Here is a 21,623-nt window from a genome sequence, read left to right as displayed (position 1 = left end):
CCAACCCAACACAAGAGAAACGAGTAAGCTTTTCCCCCGTTTGGCTCTTATTTTATGACACAACTCTTTATTATTTCAAAACAAAATGCGCTATTTATCCAATAGTCTTTAGGAATAATCTTTTTATTAAATAGCCCTGCAACTTATAAAATTTTTAAATAAAATCCTTTTTCTTTTATATATCTCTTTAACCAGAGTACTACAATAGGTGCGTTACACGTATGTATGATTTTGTGAGTTTGAGAAAATCATTTTAGAATTTTCTTTTTGTAATAATCATGAGAACAAAAAAATAATTTCTTTGTTGTTTCTCCGGCAAGAGCTAGCAAATTATTTTGGAAAGTTTTAAAGGATCTTCTCACGAAAATCTTAAAAATTGATATTACAACATCATAAATGAATGAAGAAATTATTGGTGTGAGGAGAGAAAAGTGGAGACTACATTTATTAAAAATTTTATTGTGTATGAGATGTTGAAGTATTTTTTTTAAGTTCATTAAAGATATTTTTTATTAAATACAATTACACGTTGATCGATGACCAGATAATTGATTTATGATTACTTTTTCATTTCATGTAAAACATAGTCAAGATTAGACATAGTAGAAATTTCCAACAAATAAAGAAAGCACCAACCTTGCTACCTAGTTCACATTTTACAAAGCTAAAAAGTAATAAAGGAAACCCCAAAAAACAAACTTGTATTTGCAATTTTATGCTGCTACATCAGTCGTGTCGCGTTCCAACTACATTTCTTTTCCCTGATTGATTCCTTGGCCAACTGGTCATGCACCGTGAGCAAAGTTATAAAGACAACGTCTTTTTTTCTTTTATGAAAAAGTGATAAATTCTTTGTGCAAATAAGATTGACTTGATTTGGACTTGAGATTGTCTTCGTCAACCATATGCCCCCACCAAAATTAACTTCAATGACACTTTATTCATTTAACTTTTACACGCTTTTGACCAAAACAGTTATTGACTGTTATATTTTATGGCAAAAGTGCCCTTACACAAATTTGTAACAATCCACTTTAATTTCACTTGCAGGAGCGGTATTTCTTTTATTATTTTTTTAAAATTATTTGAGTGTTATTAATTTTTAAGAAATTTAAAAAAAATTATTTTAATATATTATTAAACAAATGTAAATTTCTCCAAAATATGACTCAAAAGAGTACAAAATGTCTCACAAAAGCCTCTAAATACATATAAAAATCTAAACAAGTAGTTATTGGAACGTTCTTGATCATGAATTCTTTGCTAAAAGAAGGACCATAATGCACTAATCGCTTTATTACCTTTTTAATTTTTTTGTTGAGTTTTTTATATTAATTTTTTGGAGGGACTGTTAAAATTCATAATGAGATATAGTTTTTTTTTTTCAAGAAAATAAAATATAAAAAATATTTGTTGGAAGGAATTAAAAAGTCAGATGGTTCTAATTAGAATCATCAAGTGTATTGTATTCCTAAAAGGAATTAAAGAATGTTGTCTTAGTTTGCTGTTAACCTTTCTGTACATTAATTGAAATTTTTTTGCTAAAATATTAAAAGAGTCTTTAAATTTTATCATTTTACTTAGATAAATTTTATACTTTTATTGTGCACAAATAAATCTTTATATTTTTAATTGTATTCAAATAAGTTCTTATTTTGAACAAAAGATAAATTTATTTTTAGAGTTTATTTATATAAAAATTAAAAATTAAAGACTTATTTGGGTACAATTAAAGTTTAAAAACTTATTTGGGTAAAAAAATAAAGGTAAAAAATTTATTTGGGTTCAATAAAAATATAAAAATTTATCTAAATAAAATAGTAAAATTCAGTTTTTTTTATTATTTTAGCAAAAATTTTCATACTAGTGTGGATACCTACTAATACTGGTCCATTTCACTAATTTCAGGTTATTTTAGGTTAGTTATGTATTTTCTACTGATACATAAATATTAATTTATGTGTATAAGGTGATATTACTTGTCTGACGAAACATTTTTTTTTTCTAATTATATAGGGTCATTACATCGTATGTATAATTTTATGTGTTTAAGAAAATAATTATAAAAATTTCTTTTTGTAATAATTAATCATGAATAAAAATAAATAAAAAAATTTTTGGTGCTTTTTCCATCAAGAGCTAGCAAATTACTTTTAGAAGTTTTACGAGATTGTCTCATTAAAATTCTTAAAATTGATATTACAAGTAGCACAAATCATAAAAAAAAAAAAAGGATTTTAGGTTGAAAGAGAGAAATTAAGGTGATTACATTAATAAAGGGTTTTAGTACCTTCGATGAGACATTGAGGTATTCTTCTCATTGATGACTAAAGTTACTCTTTATCATGTGTTGACCGATGATCATGTAATTAATTTATAGTTGCATTTCCATTCCATGTAAGACATGATAAAAAATTATATTTATTTATTTATTTTTTTTTTATTAGATAAATTTTATAATAAAAAATCAATTGAGATAGAAATGATAAAATAATCCACATCTTAGGAATTTTGATTTTTTCCAATAAAATTAATACATTTTTTTAATTCGGAATAATTGGGTTGAGTTTTTTTTTTTAATTGAACTCAGAATAAAGTAAGGTTTTGGATGTTATGAAGCGATTTTGATATACATAAAAATATATATTTTATTATTTATTAATTCTATATTTATATATTATTAAAAATATTATTTAATACTTTAATTTAATAAATTAATATATCGTTCCATTTCAATTCTTTTATTATTTTCGTTGTGTTTTTAAAATTTTATTTATTAGGTAAATTTTGTAAAGAAAAATCAATAGATGTTGAAATGATAAAACAACTTATATCCGGTGGGTTTTACTTCACAATGATCTAATTGATGTGATTTAAAAAAATGATTAGATTAAGTTTTGCCTTTATGAAGAAATTATTCTTTTTAAAATAAATTATTTCAAAATAATTATTTTGTTTAGATAAATATTTTTTTTTAAAAATTAGTCTATCAAAATTTGATGAAAAAATAATTATAAAAAAAGAATAGTGATATTAAAAATAAAAATATATATGTATAAATAAAATATACAATAAGAGCATTGTTAAATTTGTAAAAATATGTAGATATTATTAATAACGTTCAAAGTCCCATTAAAACACTTGACTACTTAGAAATGAAAAACAAAAAAAAAAAAGAAAAGAGAAAATTGAATTCAAAAACTATAACAACTTTAAAAAGCCTTAACCATTGACAGGAAAAAGTAGCAAGAGCATTGCTAGAGTTAAACTATAAAGAGCAAGAATTCTCTGTTTTGTTTTTTAAAGAGCAAGAATTTGTTGGTCCCAAGTAAGTTATGCTAGAGGGAGGTGAATAATATGAAGATTGAAAACATAAAGTGCATTAAGTGCATAGATAAGAGGAAGGAGTAAATTTCACCTTGTAAGGTTGGAGAAGAAGATGATGCACAACAATGTATAATGGTTTGGCACTCCTTGACCTATGCTCACTACCTTGACAAGCCTAGCCAAGGATTTAAAATTCACTATATGGTGAAATTGCAGTTTCCACCAAGTATCTACAAAACCTAAGCTATCCTAAGCTCAAAATCAAGATGTATAAGTCCCAACTTGAGTTTATCCAGACACTCAATTACACTTGAGCAACCCAAGCTCAATTCAAACCCCAAAGTGTTTCTAAACACTTTGTATCAAGCAACAAGCTTGAAATAATGTGCAAATGATCACTCAATGATCTAAATACACAAAATAAACTCATTATAGTTTTTCTTTCAAGATAAGAAAAATAAAGCTCAACACTCTTCTAGATAGATTTCTTGATTTTCTTAAATGTAATGCTTTGATATTTTTCAAGCTCTGTCATAATAATTTTTCACCCGTGGGGATTCAATCGTCAGTCTTGGTGAAAATTTACGGAGTCACCACCAATCTTTTTTCTAGGGTGTGATTAGCCACCAAAAAATATTATCTTTTAATAAAAATCTTAAAATTACTTAAGATTTACTAAAAGAAATTTAAGTTTGTGAGATCAAGGTTGGGTTCGGGAATACAGTTATGAATAAAGAAGATATTAATACCCTCACATCTCTCATTCAAAGAATGGTACCAATTAAATATGTGTAATCTTTTAATCTTAATGATGTGGTCTTTTTCTATCTTTAAATTTAATTTTCTAAAATTTATTTATGAAAAATATTTTTTTTTGTTGTGAAGTTAGTATTATTATTATTTTCGTATTCTACAAATTTTCTGACATTTTTACGAAATTTATACAAAATCTTTATTTAGAAAATATTTCAAAAAAAATTCACTATTCACAAAATTCTCGAAATCTTGTTAGAAGATATTTTATTTATTTAATAAAATGATTTTAAGAATATCTTGACTTTTTGGCGAGGTCCCAAAATTTATTAAACAAGTTTTAGGATTATCTCAACTTTTTAAAGAGATTCTAAATAAAAATATTTTTTATTGATGATAATTAAGGGATTTAATTAATTAATCAATTTTTATTGTGATTATTTTTTTGTTATTATTTACTGTTTATTAAAAAAAATTTAGATTATCCCAACTCACCGGTGAAATATAAAAATACTAATCATTTACTTGCATTAAAAAAAATCGAACTCTTTCAATTTTCTTTGAAAAAAATTACATTTTTTTAAAAAATATTTATTCAAAATATCAATTATTATTAGTATTATTTTATTATTATTTTGTATTATTTTATATATTGTTTAAATAAACATTTATTCTAGTAAAAATAAATTTTGGATTATTTCAATTCTATGGTGAAATCCGAAAAATTATTTTTACTTGCAATAATTAAGAAAAATTAAACTCTTTTAGTTTTCTCTAAAAATTATATTTAAAAAATTCATTTAAACAATTTATCATTTCCTTTTTATTTTATTTATCTTATTATATATTTTTTTATATCTTATGTTTTTAGCAAAAAATATTTTTTAATTTATCCTAATACTTTGGTGAAATTTAAATAACATTTTTGCTTGTAATAAAATTTTATTTTCCTTAAATAGTTATTATTATTACTTTTTCAAATTTATGCATATTATTTTTATTTTACCAAATTTACATTTTATTTTAACTTTATTTTTATTTTTTACTTATATTTAAAAGAATGAATAATAATAATAAAATCATCGTAAAAATAAATAAATAAATAAATAAAATCAAAATCAAAAATAGAAAATAAAAAGAAAAAGAAAAGAAAAATCTAACCAAACAGGTCAGGTCAGGCACGACTTGAGGTGCCAAAATGGCATCATTTTGTAAGGGCTATAAAGGCCCAAAATCATTTTTTGTTATTTTTTTTCTCCTCTCTCTCTAGCTTTAGAGCCTCTTTCTCTAAAAATTTATTCCTCTCATCAGCTGGCGTAGCAACCCAGATTCAGTCGATCACCATCGTGCATCGGTGGTCAAAATTTGCAACGGTGCTAAAAAAATAAAAAATTCCCAGATCTCCACCGTTATACCAATTTTCGATTGCTAAAAAATTCAAAAGTCACGAGAAAAATCAAACTTTTCTTGCTTCTGGTGACCTAAAAAATTTTAAAAATTTCCAAAATACTCTTTTTTCTATTCTAAACACTTTTCCTAAAATAAATTTTATCAAAAAAAAAAATTCCCAAGCTTTCTAGATGATGGTTTTCAATTTTGGTTAAAAGATTTTTTTTTTCTTTTTTGCTTTTGCAAATAATTTTTTCTTTTTGCTGGTGGTTCCTTGTTGGGAAGATTGTGGTATTTTTTTTTATATAGCTATGACCTTGTAAACCCAAAAAATTGCTCTATATTTTTTTGACAATGTTCTCTTTCCCTTTTTTATCTTTCTCCCTTTTCGTAGAAATTAACTCCATTTTAGAGCTTTTATGAGACTTGTCTGATGACTTTTGTTCATCGGATTTCATGCTGCCAAGCTAGGTAGTGTTAGGGGAGAAAAAAAACCACTTTGGCAGCTTGATTTCAACTACTAAATTTGAAACCAATTTTTTTTACTTTTTTTGACTTATTATTATTATTATTATTAGTATTATTATTATTTGGACAAAATAGGTGTCCACAACTACATCTATTTGCATATTACTGAGAATTAGGAATAAGGCAAAGATAAAAAGATGACTGTTTTGTCCAGATGATGTTATAACTATGAACACCTTTAATCTATCTTTTTTTTTTTCGTTTTCATTTTTTTTTTAATTTGGAAGGCTTTTTTTAAGCAGAAGCTTGACAACTTTTAAAATTTTAAAAGCTCCTTTAAGTTGAGACTTAATAACTCCTAAAAATTTATAAGGCTTTTTTTACCAAAGGTAATGAAACTTTAAATTCAAAAGGCTCCTCTAACTAGAGGCGACGAAACTTTAAATTTAAAAGGCTCCTCTAACTAAAGGTAATGAAATTTTAGATTCAAAAGGCTCATTTGACCAAAATAATGAAACTTTAAATTTGCTTCAAATTTAAAAGCCTCTTCTGACTAGAGGCCATGAAACTTTAAATACAAAAGGCTCTTTTGACTAAAGGCAATGAAACTTTGAATCCAAAATGCTCATTTGACTAGAAGCTATAAAACTTTAAATTGAAAAAGGTCCTTTGAGCAGAGGCAATAAAACTTTAAATTTTAAATATGAAAGGTCTTATAAATTATGCTTTTTGGTCTTACAAATCATGCATAATTTAGAAAGAGTCTTCTAACCAAAGGCCCTTAAAATTAGAAAAGCTTCTTTGATTAGAGGCTATGAAATTTTAAATGGCTCATTTGACCAAAGGTTATGACACTTTAAAGAAAGCTCTTCTGACCAGAGGCAATGAAACTTTAAATGCCTCTTCTGACTAGAGGCAATCAAACTTTAAATTAAAAAATCTGAGAAAACTTATAGATTATGCCCTTTGGTCTTACAAACCATGCCTAATTTTGATAGAGTCTTCTGACCAAAGGCTCTTAAAATTAAAAAGCTTCTCTGATCAAAGGCTATGAATCTTTAAATGGCTCATCTGACTAGAGGAAATGAAACTTCAAAAAATGCTCCTTTGAGTAGAGGCTATGACTTTTTTAAAGAAAGCTCCTCTAACTAGAGACAATGAAACTTTAAATTACTCCTTTGACCAAAGGTGATGGAACTTTAAATTTAAAAAGCTCATCTGATTAGAGGTAATGAAACTTTAAATTCTAAAGGTTCCTTTAACCAGAGGCAATAAAACTTTAAATTCAAAATATGAGAGGTAATGGTATCTGAAAGATTCTTTTAAATAGAGGGTTCACATCTTTTCTGCTTTTGACTTCTCTTTTTGTTGATTTTAGATTGTCTTAGATCCATATATATGTTGTGTCACTTAAGTGCATGAATGACATTTTCATGTTTTTACAATGTCATGCAATGAATGATGATCATGATGCAAATGCCCTTATGATGCAAATGAAAAGATCATCTTTTTTTTTTTTTTTCATTCTCTTTTAATCCTCAAAATTTTTCAATGTTTGTTTCCTTTCTTCTTTTATTAAATCCCATGCATTTCAGCAATTGATTAACTTTAGCTAAGGTTCTTCTCCATGATTTTTCATTTTCAATGTTTACCACTTTAATGACTTATAGGCCTTTTTTCTTATTGACCTCTATTCCTTACTATTTTGCTTATCATTTTAAATTTCCTTCAAAATAATGTGTGTTTTTCATGGTCATTGTTGATCCTTCATCATTTTTTAAATTTCATGACAATTATAATACATTGTACATTTCTTTTTTGAATGAGAAGGATAAAGGAAGGATAAACAAAATGACATTTTATTTCAGTAAAAGGGAGATGTGTTTCATGCATTATCCAAAAACATATTACAAAGAAACCAAATAATCACAACATTTAAATCATCATGAGCTAATTCATCTTGGATTTTTTTCTGAAAACTTTTGATTGATGCCTTTAACTTTCTAAAAACATAGTAGACCAAGCTAGCCTAAAACCAATGAAATTTCTAGCATATATTGAGAATTGGCCCATTCCATTCAATACTTTTTTTTTTATCAAGTCACCTTATTAGGTTTTTAACTCAAATATCTTTTTAGTTTATTGTGCCTTTTCAACTTTTTTCCTTTCTTTAAGTATATTATTTCTTTACTGCATTAACATTGATTGGATTTGGTAAATCTTCCCCATCCATTCTTGTCAAGATCAGTACCTTATCAGAAAAAGCTTTCTTTACCACATATAGGCTTTCTTAATTAGGAGTCCATTTTTCCTAAAGATCCTGCTGGTTAAGAAGAATCTTCTTCAATGCTAATTTTTTTTCTTAAAATTATCGAGGGCAAATTTGCTTGTCATGAGCTCACATCATTCTTCTTTCATATAGTTAACCTTGGTAAAGTATAGCTAGTCTATTTTCTTCAATGAGATTCAACTGTTCATACCAAGTGCAAGCCCATTCAGCTTTTGTCAACTTGACTTTTATGAGGACACGTAAAGAAGGAATTTTAACTTCAATGGACAACACTGCCTCCATATCATAAACTAATGAAAATGATGTAGCTCTTGTAGATGTACAAATCAAAGTTTAACAGGCATGTAATGCAAATTGTAGCTTTTCATACCAATTTTTATACACATCTATCATCTTTTCAATGATTCTTTTTATGTCCTTATTGGCTGTTTTAACTACCCTATTAATCTTCGAATAGTAAGGTGCCAATTTGTGGTGTTTGATTTTTAACTAAGCACAGACCTCACTTATCATTTTATTATTGAAATTAAGAGCATTATCCGAAATGATACTTTTTAAAAGTCCATATCAACATATGATTTCTTTTTTAATGAACTTGCAAACCATTATTTTTGTCACATTAGCATATGAAGCTGCCTCTACTTGCTTTGTAAAATAGTCAAGTACCATTAAAATAAATCAATGTCCATTTGAAGCTTTTAATGTAATGGGTTGTTGATACTTTACATATTGTAATATGTCAGAATACCATGATTTCTCATCAACTTCTTCCTTAACAATTAAATAGTGAGCTAGTTTCTCTCGCAAGCTCAACTTGATGGGTTGGACTCTAGCATTTTCATTTAACTTGAATATTGCTACCAATGTAGCCAAAGCATCAACCATCTGATCCTTTTTCTTAAGGTAAATGATAAAACCAAATATTCTTAAATTTTTTTGATCAATTTTGATATGTACTTTTGGTATAGAACCAACTTTGAATCTTTGGTTTCTCATTCTTCTCGTAATTAGTATATGACCAAAGCAGAGTTACCATAAAATTTTAATGTATAGGCCTTCCTTTCAAGAGTAGCTTGAAGACCCATAACATATGCTTCATATTCTGCCACATTATTGCTATAATCGAAACTTAGTTTTGCAGTGATCAGGTAATAATCTCCTTCTAGAGATATCAAAACTACTTATATCATTCCCTAAAGAATTTGATACGCCATCAAAATACATCTTTCATGTATCTTTATTAGGCTTTTCTTCATCAATGTGTAATACAAACATTAAGTCTTTATCTAAAAAATCAAATGTCACAGGCACATAATCTTTATGAGTGCATTTTGTAAGAAATTTAATAATAACACTTCTTTTAATTGTCTTTTAGGACACATATAAAATGTCATATTTAGAAAGTAGCACTTGCCATCTTGTTATTCTTCTCGATAATGAAGGCTTTTCAAAGATGTATTTGATTGGATTTAGCTTTTTAATGAGCCAAGTAGTATGATACAATATGTACTATTTGAGTCGATGAGCTGTATAAGTTAGTGCACAACACGTCTTTTCCAATGGTGAATACTTGGACTCATAATCAATGAACTTTTTGCTAAGGTAGTAAATGGCTTGTTCTTTGCTTCTTGTTTCATCATGTTGCTCTAAAACACATCTTATTGATTTTTCATGTATAGTCAAATACAAGATGAGAGGTCTTCCAAGGACAGACGGCATTAATATTAATGGGTTTGATAAGTATTCTTTAACTTTTTCAAATTCCATTTGACAATCTTCATCCCATTCTTTTGACCTATGTTTTCCAATAATCTTGAATATGGGGTCACATTTGGCTATAAGTTGGGAAATGAAACAAGTGATATAATTCAATCTCCCTAGAAATCCCCTTATTTCTTTTTACGTGCATAGAGGTGGTATCTCTTGGATGACATGTATCTTATATGGATTTACCTTGATTTTTCTTTTATTGATAAATCTTAGTAATTTTTTTAAGGTTGCACCAACAGTGCATTTAGCTGGATTAAGCTTAAGCTGAAACTTTCTTAATCTTTTGAATAATTTTTTAAGATTAACCACATGATTTTTTTCATCATAGGCTTTAGCAATCATGTCATCCATATACACCTCTGTTTCTTTATGTATCATATCATGGAATAGAGTTACTATAGTTTTTTAATAAGTTGTCTTAGCATTTTTTAAACCAAAAGGCATAACTTTATAACAAAATGTTTCCTATAATGTCATGAAAATAGCCTTCTCCATATCTTCTTATGCCATCTTGATTTGATTATAACTTGAAAGCCCATCCATAAATGAGAATAAGGAATGCCTAGCGGTATTGTCCATTAAGGTGTCAATGTGAGGCAATGGGAAGTTGCCTTTTGGACTTGCTCTATTTAGATCCTAATAATTAACACATATCCTCACTTTGCCATCTTTCTTGGGTACTAAAACTATAATCGCCACCCATTCAGGATATTTGTCCACTTCTAAGGTTCTCACATTAAATTGCTTTTTTCCTTCTTCCTTTATTTTTAGTAACATTTCAGGTTTCATCCTTTTCAACTTCTGTTTAATTGGTTTGCACTCGGGCTTTAGAGTTAGCCTATGCACTACAATTTCAGTATCTAGCCCTAGCATGTATTGGTATGACCAAGCAAATACATCTATATATTCATGTAGTAACTTTATGAGCTCCTACTTTATTAGTGATGACATTGAAGTACCAATCTTAACCTCTTTTTTAGTTTCTTCATCCCTCAAATTGACAACTTCAGTGACTTCTTGATAAGGCATGATTTACTTTTTTTCTTATTCTATTAATCTCAATAGTTTTGGAGATATTACATGGTCTTTCATATTCTCTTCATCATCAAGTTCACCAATATAAACAAAATTTTCAAAATCAAACCCTAGAATATTGTCATGATAATCTTCACATTCATTATTTAAGTACCTAAAAGTGAATGAAATGGATGAAATATAGAGGGATGTACAGTAATGCAAGGAATTAAAATGAAAAAGGCAAAACAATAGACAAATGCACTATGCTTGTCATTTATTCAATTAAAAATAAGGAAACAAACACACATAAGACATTTAATGCTTTTAACAAAAGCATTTAGATTAGGTTCAACACATTACTTTAGAGAAAATTTAAAAATAATATGTAGCTTCTCAACATGCCAATTCTTCAAATCTGCACTAGGAGGAGTAAAATACACCCATGGATAACTTGGATCCTCGTTCACCTTTTCTTCACCCACCATTTATATTGAAAATTCAATGAAAATATCTTTCAATGATGGTGTAAGCCCCTTTTCTATGTTTCTTGCTATATTTGGATAGATACAACTAGCTAAAATAAAAGTCTCATAGAAGAAAGAAAAATATAAGCCTTCAATTTTTGCCTCTTGCCCTAAAAAATGAACCAATCTTTTTTTCCCTTTTCTCTTCTATGAACTTCATTCTTCCTTTTTCAATTAGCTTGTACCCCAGATCAAATCGATCATTTTTCTTAGAACCATCCATGGATGTTGCATGCCTTACAAGTCAGCTTACACTTGTTGTCTTTTTTCCTGCCATTTCTTTAAAGGCAATCCTGAAAGCTTTGGATAAATAAGGAATGGGCAGTTTTAATCCTTCACCTACATAGGTTGCATTAACGAATTCAAAGGATCTAAAAGAACATTCTGGGGCTTTCTCAGCTGTTTCAACATATAATGTAGTATATGGTTTAGTCACCAGCAAATCTTCTTCACTAGTTACAATGATCACTTTTTCATTAATTAAGAATTTTACCTTTTGATGTAAAGTGGAAGGGACAACTCTTGCCATATGAATTTATGGCCTTCCTAAAAGACAATTATAGGAAAGTGCAATATCCATAACCTGAAAGACTATATCAAAAGTAGATAGGCCAATTTGAATTGGTAGCTCGATATCGCCTATCACTTCACGATGAGTCCCATCAAAAGTCCTCACTATCTTATGACTCATCTTCATGTATGACATGTCAACTGGTAATCTAGATAGTTTAGTCATAAGCATAACATTCAAAAAGGATTTATTATCAATAAACACCTTGGCCAATATTTGATCTTTGTATCTTATGAAGATATGTAAGGCCTTAGCATCACCTCTACCATCGCATGGAATCTTATCATCACTAAACGATATAAAATTCTCCATTATGATATTTCACACTATGCGATCAAGTTTCTCTACAAATATATTGTGAGCTACATAAGCCTCATTGAGTACTCTGAGTAAAGCATTTTTATGAGGCTCAGAATCTAGCAGCAATGAAAGTATAGAAATTTGAGCTGGTTAGCGATTCAATTGCTTCACCATACTATACTCACTGTGCTTAATAAGTTTCAAAAACTCACAAGCCTTTTTTCTCTATAATTGGATTCATACATTCCCGATCTAAAACTGGGGCTGGGTGAGTCTTCTGATTGTTGGATGGTCTATCTTTTTTTTTCTAAGCTTGTTTCCCCTTTTTTTGCTTTTTTTTTTCATGCTCTCTAAAGTACTTCTAGGGTATAGCACTGTCCACTTCAAGTTATGCCCTTTACACTAGTTATGTTTGCTAGGCTTGCGTCATATGAACCACATTAAAGGAATCCATTATCCAAACCTTGTGATATGATATTACAATCATATTTTCAAGGGACTGCCTTATCGATTTTGTACAAAAATGGGCTAAAGACCTCAATTGTCACCTTTGACATAGTTGTACAAATTGGTTCATCAATTTTAGCAATTAATTTTTCATCATAAAAAATGGTGATAGGCTTAAAATTCATATGTATTGGCTTATCAACCTTAACACTTGATTTCTCTTCATAAAAGATGGCAATAGGCTCAAAATTCATTCGATAAAGCTTGCTTTTTGGTGATCTCCAATCACAATATTTATTGAACTTTCTTCATGTTCTTTATAAATTCAACCAAAAAAGAATCCATCATACTTTGTAATTCTTGTCAAAATGCTTCATAATCTTAAAGCGAATGATTAACCTCTTCTATATGGAATTCATAAGTGTGATCAGAATTATATGTGAAATTCCCATTAACTGAGCTTTCAGGTATTGGGCAAATCTAGTAACTTTCACTAGGGTAGCTAATATTTGATCTATAGGGGTTCTAATCTTAATTACTTATCTTTTAATGTTCTAAGTTGTCTCACTACTTAGAGCATTTGTTGATCCCCCATCATGATTGGGTAACAGATTGCCCTCTACACTTGGTTTAGCCTTTGTTGTGAAATTCAAAATTTCGTTATCAATAACCTTTTGTTTGAAAGATGTACAACTTTTTAGAAAGTGGCCTTAAATCCCATAATGATAGTCATAGGAAGCTTCAAGATCATACGACATTGGATATGGAGGTTTTAAAGGCTTTATGAATTATCGAGCCATCAAGTGTTTATGGAATAATTGAGGGAACAATCCCATGTATGTCTAGGAATTGGATCAAATCGTTGTTGCTTTTGATTATATCGAGGTTTCCTTTGATTAAAGTCTATAGTGTTTGGCTAAAGGGAATGTCATGGTAAAGGTGCTCATGGATGAATATTGGTTTAGAAGGTAGGTATCTAGGTTTGCACTAGTTAGTAATGGTATGGATTTTAAGAAATGTTGCAAATGGTTGGATAAGAAGGTTGGTATGTAAGATATGAGTGGTATAGGGTAAAAGGTCTTGATTTTGATTTTTTAGTGGTGATAGCTTGCACTTTTATTTATTTCTTCTTGGGTGGTCCTTCTTTCTTTGATCCAAAAATATCACCTCTTTTGATCTTTCCATTCTTAATGGCATTTTCTATTTTTCACCCGTAATAATCATTTTAGCAAAGTTTTTTGTGACATGACCAATAAGCCTGTCATAGTACAAGACTCGAAAGGTATTGATGAGCAAAATAGTTATTTCTTTCTTAGTGAAAGGAGGCTAAACTTGAGTGGTAGCATCTCACCATCTTTGGGCATATTTTTTAAAGTTTTCATTAGTTTTCTTTTCCATGTTTTATAAAGATAGTCTATTTGGAGCCATGTCTGTGACATGCTTGTATTGAGTAATAAATTCTTTAGCCAAATATTTTCATAAATGAATCCGACTTCTATCTAATTGAATATACCATATGACAATTGATCTTGTAAGATTATCTTGAAAACAATGGATGAGTAACTTGTCATTGTCTATATACTCGATCATTTTTTTATAGAACATGGTGATATGTGCTAGGAGGCATTTGGTTTCATCATATTTTTAAAATTTTGGTACTTTAAACTTTGGTGGGATTACCAAATCTAGAACCAAACTAAGTTCACTTGCATCAATTATGCCAAAAATATTCGCACCTTCAATAGTTCACAGCATTTTTTCCAAGATATCTAACTTTTGTTGTGCCTTTATATTCTCAGATTATTCAAACATGCCTTTCTTTAGTCTTTCTTATTCTCTTGGGTCATCTAAATCTGGGACCATAATGGGCTCAACATGACTTGCCCCAATGTTTAGACCAACTATTGTAGACACCCAATTAGGTCCAGGCCCAGACCAATTGGGCCTGGCCCAAAGGGGGGCTAGGATTGAAAGTTGAAGAATCCCACTGGGAGTGGGAATTCAATCAGAAGAGTCCAGACTGGATTCAAAGATTGAATTCCCGTCCAAAGGGGAATTGAGATTGATCAGAAACTCCTGATCAATCCCTATATAAAGCACCTCCTGGAACAGAATGAAACACAGAGAAAACAGTAAGCAAAGCTACTGATTTGAGAGAAAAGGAGGCGTATAAGAAGCTAGGAAAAGTTTAGGAGTGTTCTGGGAGGGAGAAAAAATTTTTAGCAATTTTTGGCGAAAAATTTTTCTGGAAATTTCTGGGGAATTTCCAGAATCCGACCAAAATTCCGGCGAAATTTGAATTTTTTGGCAAAAATTCTGGCCAACCTTGAAGTTTCCGGCGACCTGCCCAGTTTCCGACGAAGAATCACAGAAACCGGCGATCTTTCGGCCAACTTCCGGCGAAATTTCCAGATTCTGGCGACATTTTCCAGAATCCGGCACCGGTGTTCTTCAGTTTTTAGAGAGAAGGGAGAGGAAAAGGGAAGAAGAGAGAGAGAGGGAGGAGCGGTCTGCCGAAAAAACGAAGGGGATTGCCTTTTATACCCTCCCAAAACGACGTCGTTTTGGCCTTAAGTAATCAGAGGATCCGCGCGTTTTTTCGAACCCGACCCGACCCGAGCGTCGACCCCTTTCCTGACCCGCGCGTGCTGCCCCTCCTCCGAGCCGAGCCGAGCCGCGCCAAGCCGCCAAGCCGCTCCCCCTGAGCCGTTTTCTCTTCCTTGAGCCGAGCCGAGCCGATCCGCGATCCGAGCCGCTCCAGGTTTTTTTTTTTTTTTTTTCTTTCTTTGAATTTTTTTATTTCTTTGTTTATTTTATTTTTTATTTATTAGATTAGGTTTATGTAATATTCTTTTTATTTATTTTTTATTATTTTATTTTCTTTAAATAAAAATAAAAAATTTCAAAAAAAATATTTTTAGGGAAAAGTTGAAAGTATCAATTTTCCTTAGAAATAAATTTCCAAAAAATATTTTTGGGGAAAAGTTGAAAGTATCAATTTTTCTCATAAATAAATTTCGAAAAAAAATATTTTTAGGGAAAAGTTGAAAGTATCAATTTTCCTTAAAAGAAAAATAAATTTCCAAAAAAAATATATTTTTGGGGAAAGGTTGAAAGTATCAATTTTCCTTAGAAATAAATTTCCAAAAAATATTTTTGGGAAAAAGTTGAAAGTATCAATTTTCCTCAGAAATAAATTTCGAAAAAAAATATTTTTAGGGAAAAGTTGAAAGTATCAATTTTCCTTAAAAGAAAAATAAATTTCCAAAAAAAATATATTTTTGGGGAAAAGTTGAAAGTATCAATTTTCCTTAGAAATAAATTTTAAAAAAAAAGGGTTTTTGAGGAAAAGTTGAAAGTATCAATTTTCCTTGAAAATCAAAATTTCCAAAAAATATTTTTGGGGAAAAGTTGAAAGTATCAATTTTCCCTACAAAAAAAAATCATTCTTTCCTTCCTTTCTATCTTAATTTTGATTTTATTTTTTTTTTCTTTAAATAATCCGACAACGGAGCCTCTGTAAGTGAAACAGTAGTTTTTCTTGCATACTCCTGAGGTGAGGGAATTTTCTCAATTTTCTACTAAAAGTATTAGAGTCAATTGAGAATAATTTTCAATAATTAACTACTTGGTAAAATTTTAAGGCTTTTGGATAACACAAATTTAAGCTGGTACCATCTTTTGATGGGCGTTGTGAGGGTGCTATAACCTTCCTCACACGTAATCGAACTCCCGAACCCTGTTCTGGTTTGTAGACCTGAACCTATTCTTTTAGGGACCCTTAAACTTAGGTGTTCCCTGAAAGGACAAATTCTTTGGGTGGCCAATCGCACCTAGATAAAAAAGATTGGTGGCGACTCCCTAAAGTCAATGTCTAGCGATAGATCCCCGGATCTAGACGTTACGACAACTATCCTTGACTTTGTGGTTAAACCATTAAATGAGATAAATTAAACTAAGCATGTGGTTGCCTTTCAAGTTGTGTCATTTGTAGATGCACTGGATGTGAGGTTTGATCATAAGATGGGGTAAACCCTGGTGGATATAATGGATCTTTTTTGTCACTGGTGTTTTCTTAGGCTTGAGGCTTTTTTTCAATGGTCACTCATTTAGATACCCTTTTTCCCTTAGTCATTTTCCTTATCATGTCCATTATTGCAGCAATTTCTCTTCGAATCTCTTCTTGAGACCAATTATTTATTTTATCAACTCTTATTGATACCTAATCATCTATTTTTACATATCAGACTAAGCTTTCTCCATCCTTTCTATTCTAGATGCTTGTTTATTTTTCATGATTCTGACTTGTAAACAAGTGTTGTAACGATAACAAGTGGCCTAATCTATGTTTTTTTATGTCTAACTATCTTTGCACTTGATCGAGTTAAATGGAAACTCTTTGAGATTTGTTATTTCGAGGCCCCTTTCTTTAGTCATGATGTATTTTTTAAATTTAACATTGAATGGAACACACATATGATGCATGAATGCATGAATGCAAAGGATGTGCTTATTATATATTTGATATTTGCAAAAGATTTTAAGTCTAAACTTGAACCATGATAATGTCATATTATCCAAATTGTAACATTACAACTTTAAGTTTGCCATACAATATTAAAATTTTTAAAAGAAGTGCCCTACATGCTTGTACTGTTCGTATGCATTATCTAGAAATTTAGTCAAACATTGGCTATGCTATCCTAGGTAGACTTTTTCCTTTACTTGTTTAGCTTCTTGGGCCATGTCTCTTACTTTGAAGTTGACTTCTTTTATCTATTTTACCAGGTGAGTGGCTTAAGATTCCTTTAGCTATCATTTTTTTTCCAATACTGTGTTTTATGTTCAAATTGATCTTGTTCCTCTCTCAAAACTTGAATGGCTTCACGTCTATAGTGCATTTGTTGTTTCAAGTCATCTATGAGACCTTGTAGTATCTTATTTTCTTCCACAGACTGAGTAAGCTCATTTTTCTTAGACAACAAATTGGACTAGGGTTGTTCTACATTCTTTTTGAATTCTTTAAGCTCTATGGTCATTGAAGTGACGAACCTATGCCAGCTTTCAAAAATCTCTTCTTATTCTCTTTCAAGCCTTTGAGATTTTACTCTATTTTTATTAGTTTTATCTTTCCACTCATTAATCTCATGCTAAAGCTTCTTCTTTTAAGCTCCTATATATTTTTTCTTTTTCAAATTTATGCTTCATAATCTTCATGTCTTTATGGATCTTTTCACAATGGGCAAATTCTTGGTGGCATGGTTTGTTTTCTTTGGGACCAACTTTGTTTTATCATGTGTTGATTCCTTCATATTAGATATTCAAGTGAGGCTTTGTCCGTATACCCCTCATGATCCACTCTCTGGGATTGTTTCATTTTTTGATAATCTCTTTACCTTTTCAAGAAATTCTGGCTCTTCGAAAGAGAATTCTAATTCCCAAAGCCCATAAGTTATAGAAACAAACTACTCTAATCCCAGTTATTGATGAAACATTCTTAGAGCATAGCTTATATCTCTTCACGGATCTAAGAGTGGAACCCACAGCTTGTCACTACACTTGTAAAACATGGCTTCTCGTGGCATCCATGGAGCTCTTCATATAACTTGAGTACTGGTGAGATTTTTGCAAAATCAACACCTACTTTTCCTTGGACTTTGATTTTGGCCACTCAACATTGCAGCATTCTTCAATTGGCCTATTTTTTTTTACTATAAATAGGATAAAATTTACCCATATGATGCTGAAGATGACTTTTTGCCCAAATGGAGAGTAACTACGCATACTTTATGAAATGTCTTCCTCTTTTTTGACAATGATTCAGTGATTTAAAAATTTCTACCAATATAGAAAGAACAGGATTGATTTTGTTGTCCACTTGTTTGAAGAAGTCAATTACTGATAACTCAATATGCCCAAAGACCTTCAAAAAATAATCAAGCCATAAATTGCCAAAGCTATCATTTGTATGCCTTGTTCATCCTCTAAGTGTTTAACGATGTAATCGTGCAAGATTTCTCATAAGATACAATCACTTTTGCTTTTGCTTGGATATACGAGTTCACATTCTAAGTGAAGACCTCCATCATACAGGCAAGTTTCTTTCAAAATCTAAGTTTGTGACCTTGCCAATAGATTTTTTCTAGATTTGAAAGATGCAACCATAGCAATGTAATATACTCTACGATCGTCAAGGTCATATCTATCTTATTAAATATGAAACATCTATAAGTAAGGTCCTAAAACTGAACTAGAGCTCTTATCAATTGATTTTTCATAGATACCTCAAGGAGTGAAGCAATATGACCATATTTTTCCTCAAAAGCCATTTTCCTAGGAGTTTTTACATGGCACCAAATCTCAACCAACTCAGAGATGTCATTTTGTTAAAATCCTAGTTTGATTTCTTCAGGCAAAATTTTCTATTCAAATTCTTTCATACAATTTCATTTTACTTTGGGCTTCTAATGATAAAGTTATCACCATATTAATCTCTTTTGCACATGGTGGGCTTCAAAGCTGAGAACATAATAATGGTGTTTTTGTACCAAGATCGAAAATCTTTTAACTAATATTAGCACATTGACAAGCACATCCCATATACAAGTGTTTATGATGATGTATGATCATGAAACAAAAAGAAAGCATAACAAAATAGGGTTAGTAATCGTATTATAATAAATATTCCCTCATGTGTCCTAATTTAGGGTATAATCTACAAAAATGGTATAGCTCTATTTAAGGTTGGTTTCTTAAGGTTCACTATATGCATGGTTTGGTAATTAACATAGGCTAAAAAAGTTACCAAATTGATCCTCATTGTCATCCACTTCGGACTAGTAAAGCCTTCAATCTTCACCCATAATGGGTTATTGATGGAAAGGGTTCAACTTTAGTGGAAATATTTCGCTAGCCCAAGCAGAGGCATTATAACCTCACGAAAGCATAGGTACTCTACTCCCTCCTAAAAGGGATAGATTTGGAAGCCCAGGTATGGAGCTCGTGCATGGATGCAAATGTGCATATGTATAAAGGAATGTAACAATTATTAATCAAAATAAAATCAACAATATAATTAGCAACAATATAAGAAAAATAAAATGACATAATAAAACTAATTGAATCCATCAAATTTTTACCTTTTTTTTCCCTTATTTTTATTCTAAGATGAGATAATAAATTAAAATTAAATATAAAAAAAACTGTAAAATCAAAGTTTAGATGACACATGTTTGATTTTTGGCTTGACTTTCTAGTCGTCCCTAATAGAGTCTCAAAGTTGTCATAACGTTTTTCTTCTAGAGAGACTTAATCACTAGTTTTGGTGAAAATTTACAATGTCACCACCAATCTTTTTTGTAAGGTGTGATTGGTCACCTAAAAATATTATCTTTTAATAAAAATCTTAAAATTAATTAAGATTTACTAAAATAAGTTTAGGTTTGTGAAATCAGAGTTGGGTTCGAGAGTACAATTATGAGTGAAGAAGGTATTAGCACCTTCACCTTACTCGTTCAAAGAACGGTACCAATTTAATATATATAATCCTTTAATTTTGATGATGTGGTTTTTTTATATATTTAAATTTAATTTTCTAAAATTTATTTATGAAATTTTTTTTTTTGTGAAGTTAGTATTGTTATTATTTTCGTATTCTATAAATTCTCTAATGCTTTGGCAGAATTCATACAAAATTTTTATTTAAAAAATATTTCAAAAAAATTGTTCATTTACAAAATTCTTGAAATCTCATCATAAGATATTTTATTTATTTAATAAAATAATTTTAAAAATATCCCAACTCTTTGACAAGGCCCCAAAATTTATTAAACAAATTTTAGGAGACCCTTCAGTGAAATCTTAAAATTTTTGAACAAGGTTTAGGATCATCCCAACCTTTTGATGAGAATCTAAATAAAATTATTTTTTTATTTATGATAATTAAGGGATTTAATTAATTAATCAATTTTTATTGTGATTATTTTTTTAATTATTTACTGTTTATTAAAAAAATTTTAGATTATCATGATTCATTGGCAAAATCTAAAAATATTAATCATTTACTTGTATTAAAGATAATCGAACTCTTTTAATTTTCTTTTAAAAAATTACATTTTTTTACAAAAATATTTATTCAAAATATCAATTATTATTATTTTATTTTTATTTTGTATTATTTTTATAGTGTTTAAATAAACATTTATTCTAGTAAAAATAATTTTAGATTATTCCAACTCTATGGCGAAATTCGAAAAATTATTTTTACTTACAATAATTAAAGAAAACTAAACTCTTTCAGTTTTTTTCTAAAAATTACATTTAAAGATTTATTTAAACAATTTATCATTTCCTTTTTATTTTATTTATCTTATTATATATTTTTTTAGCAAAAATTATTTTTTAAATTATCCCAACACTTTGGAGAAATTGAAATAACATTTTTGCTTGCAATAAAATTTTATTTTCTTTAAATAGTTATTTTTTTTTTTTTAAGATTTATGCATATTATTTTTGTTGTACCAAATTTACATTTTATTTTAACTTTAATTTTATTTTTACTTATATTTAAAAGAATGAATAATAATAATAATAATAATAAAATCATCATAAAAACAAATAAAAAATGAACATAAAATAAATAAAATCAAAATCAATACAGAAAATAAAAAGAAAAAGGAAATCTAACCAAACGAGTCGAGTCAGGTGTAAGTCAAGGCATGGGTTGAGCACGAATCTAAATGTAGCATCATTTTGTATGGGCTATAAA

Source organism: Durio zibethinus, chromosome 25 (assembly GCF_047325235.1).
Source record: "Durio zibethinus cultivar Kanyao isolate XHJ-2024 chromosome 25, ASM4732523v1, whole genome shotgun sequence".
Classification (NCBI taxonomy): Eukaryota; Viridiplantae; Streptophyta; class Magnoliopsida; order Malvales; family Malvaceae; genus Durio; species Durio zibethinus.
The sequence above is the reverse complement of the archived record's forward strand: the minus strand, read 5'-3'. Positions refer to the sequence as shown.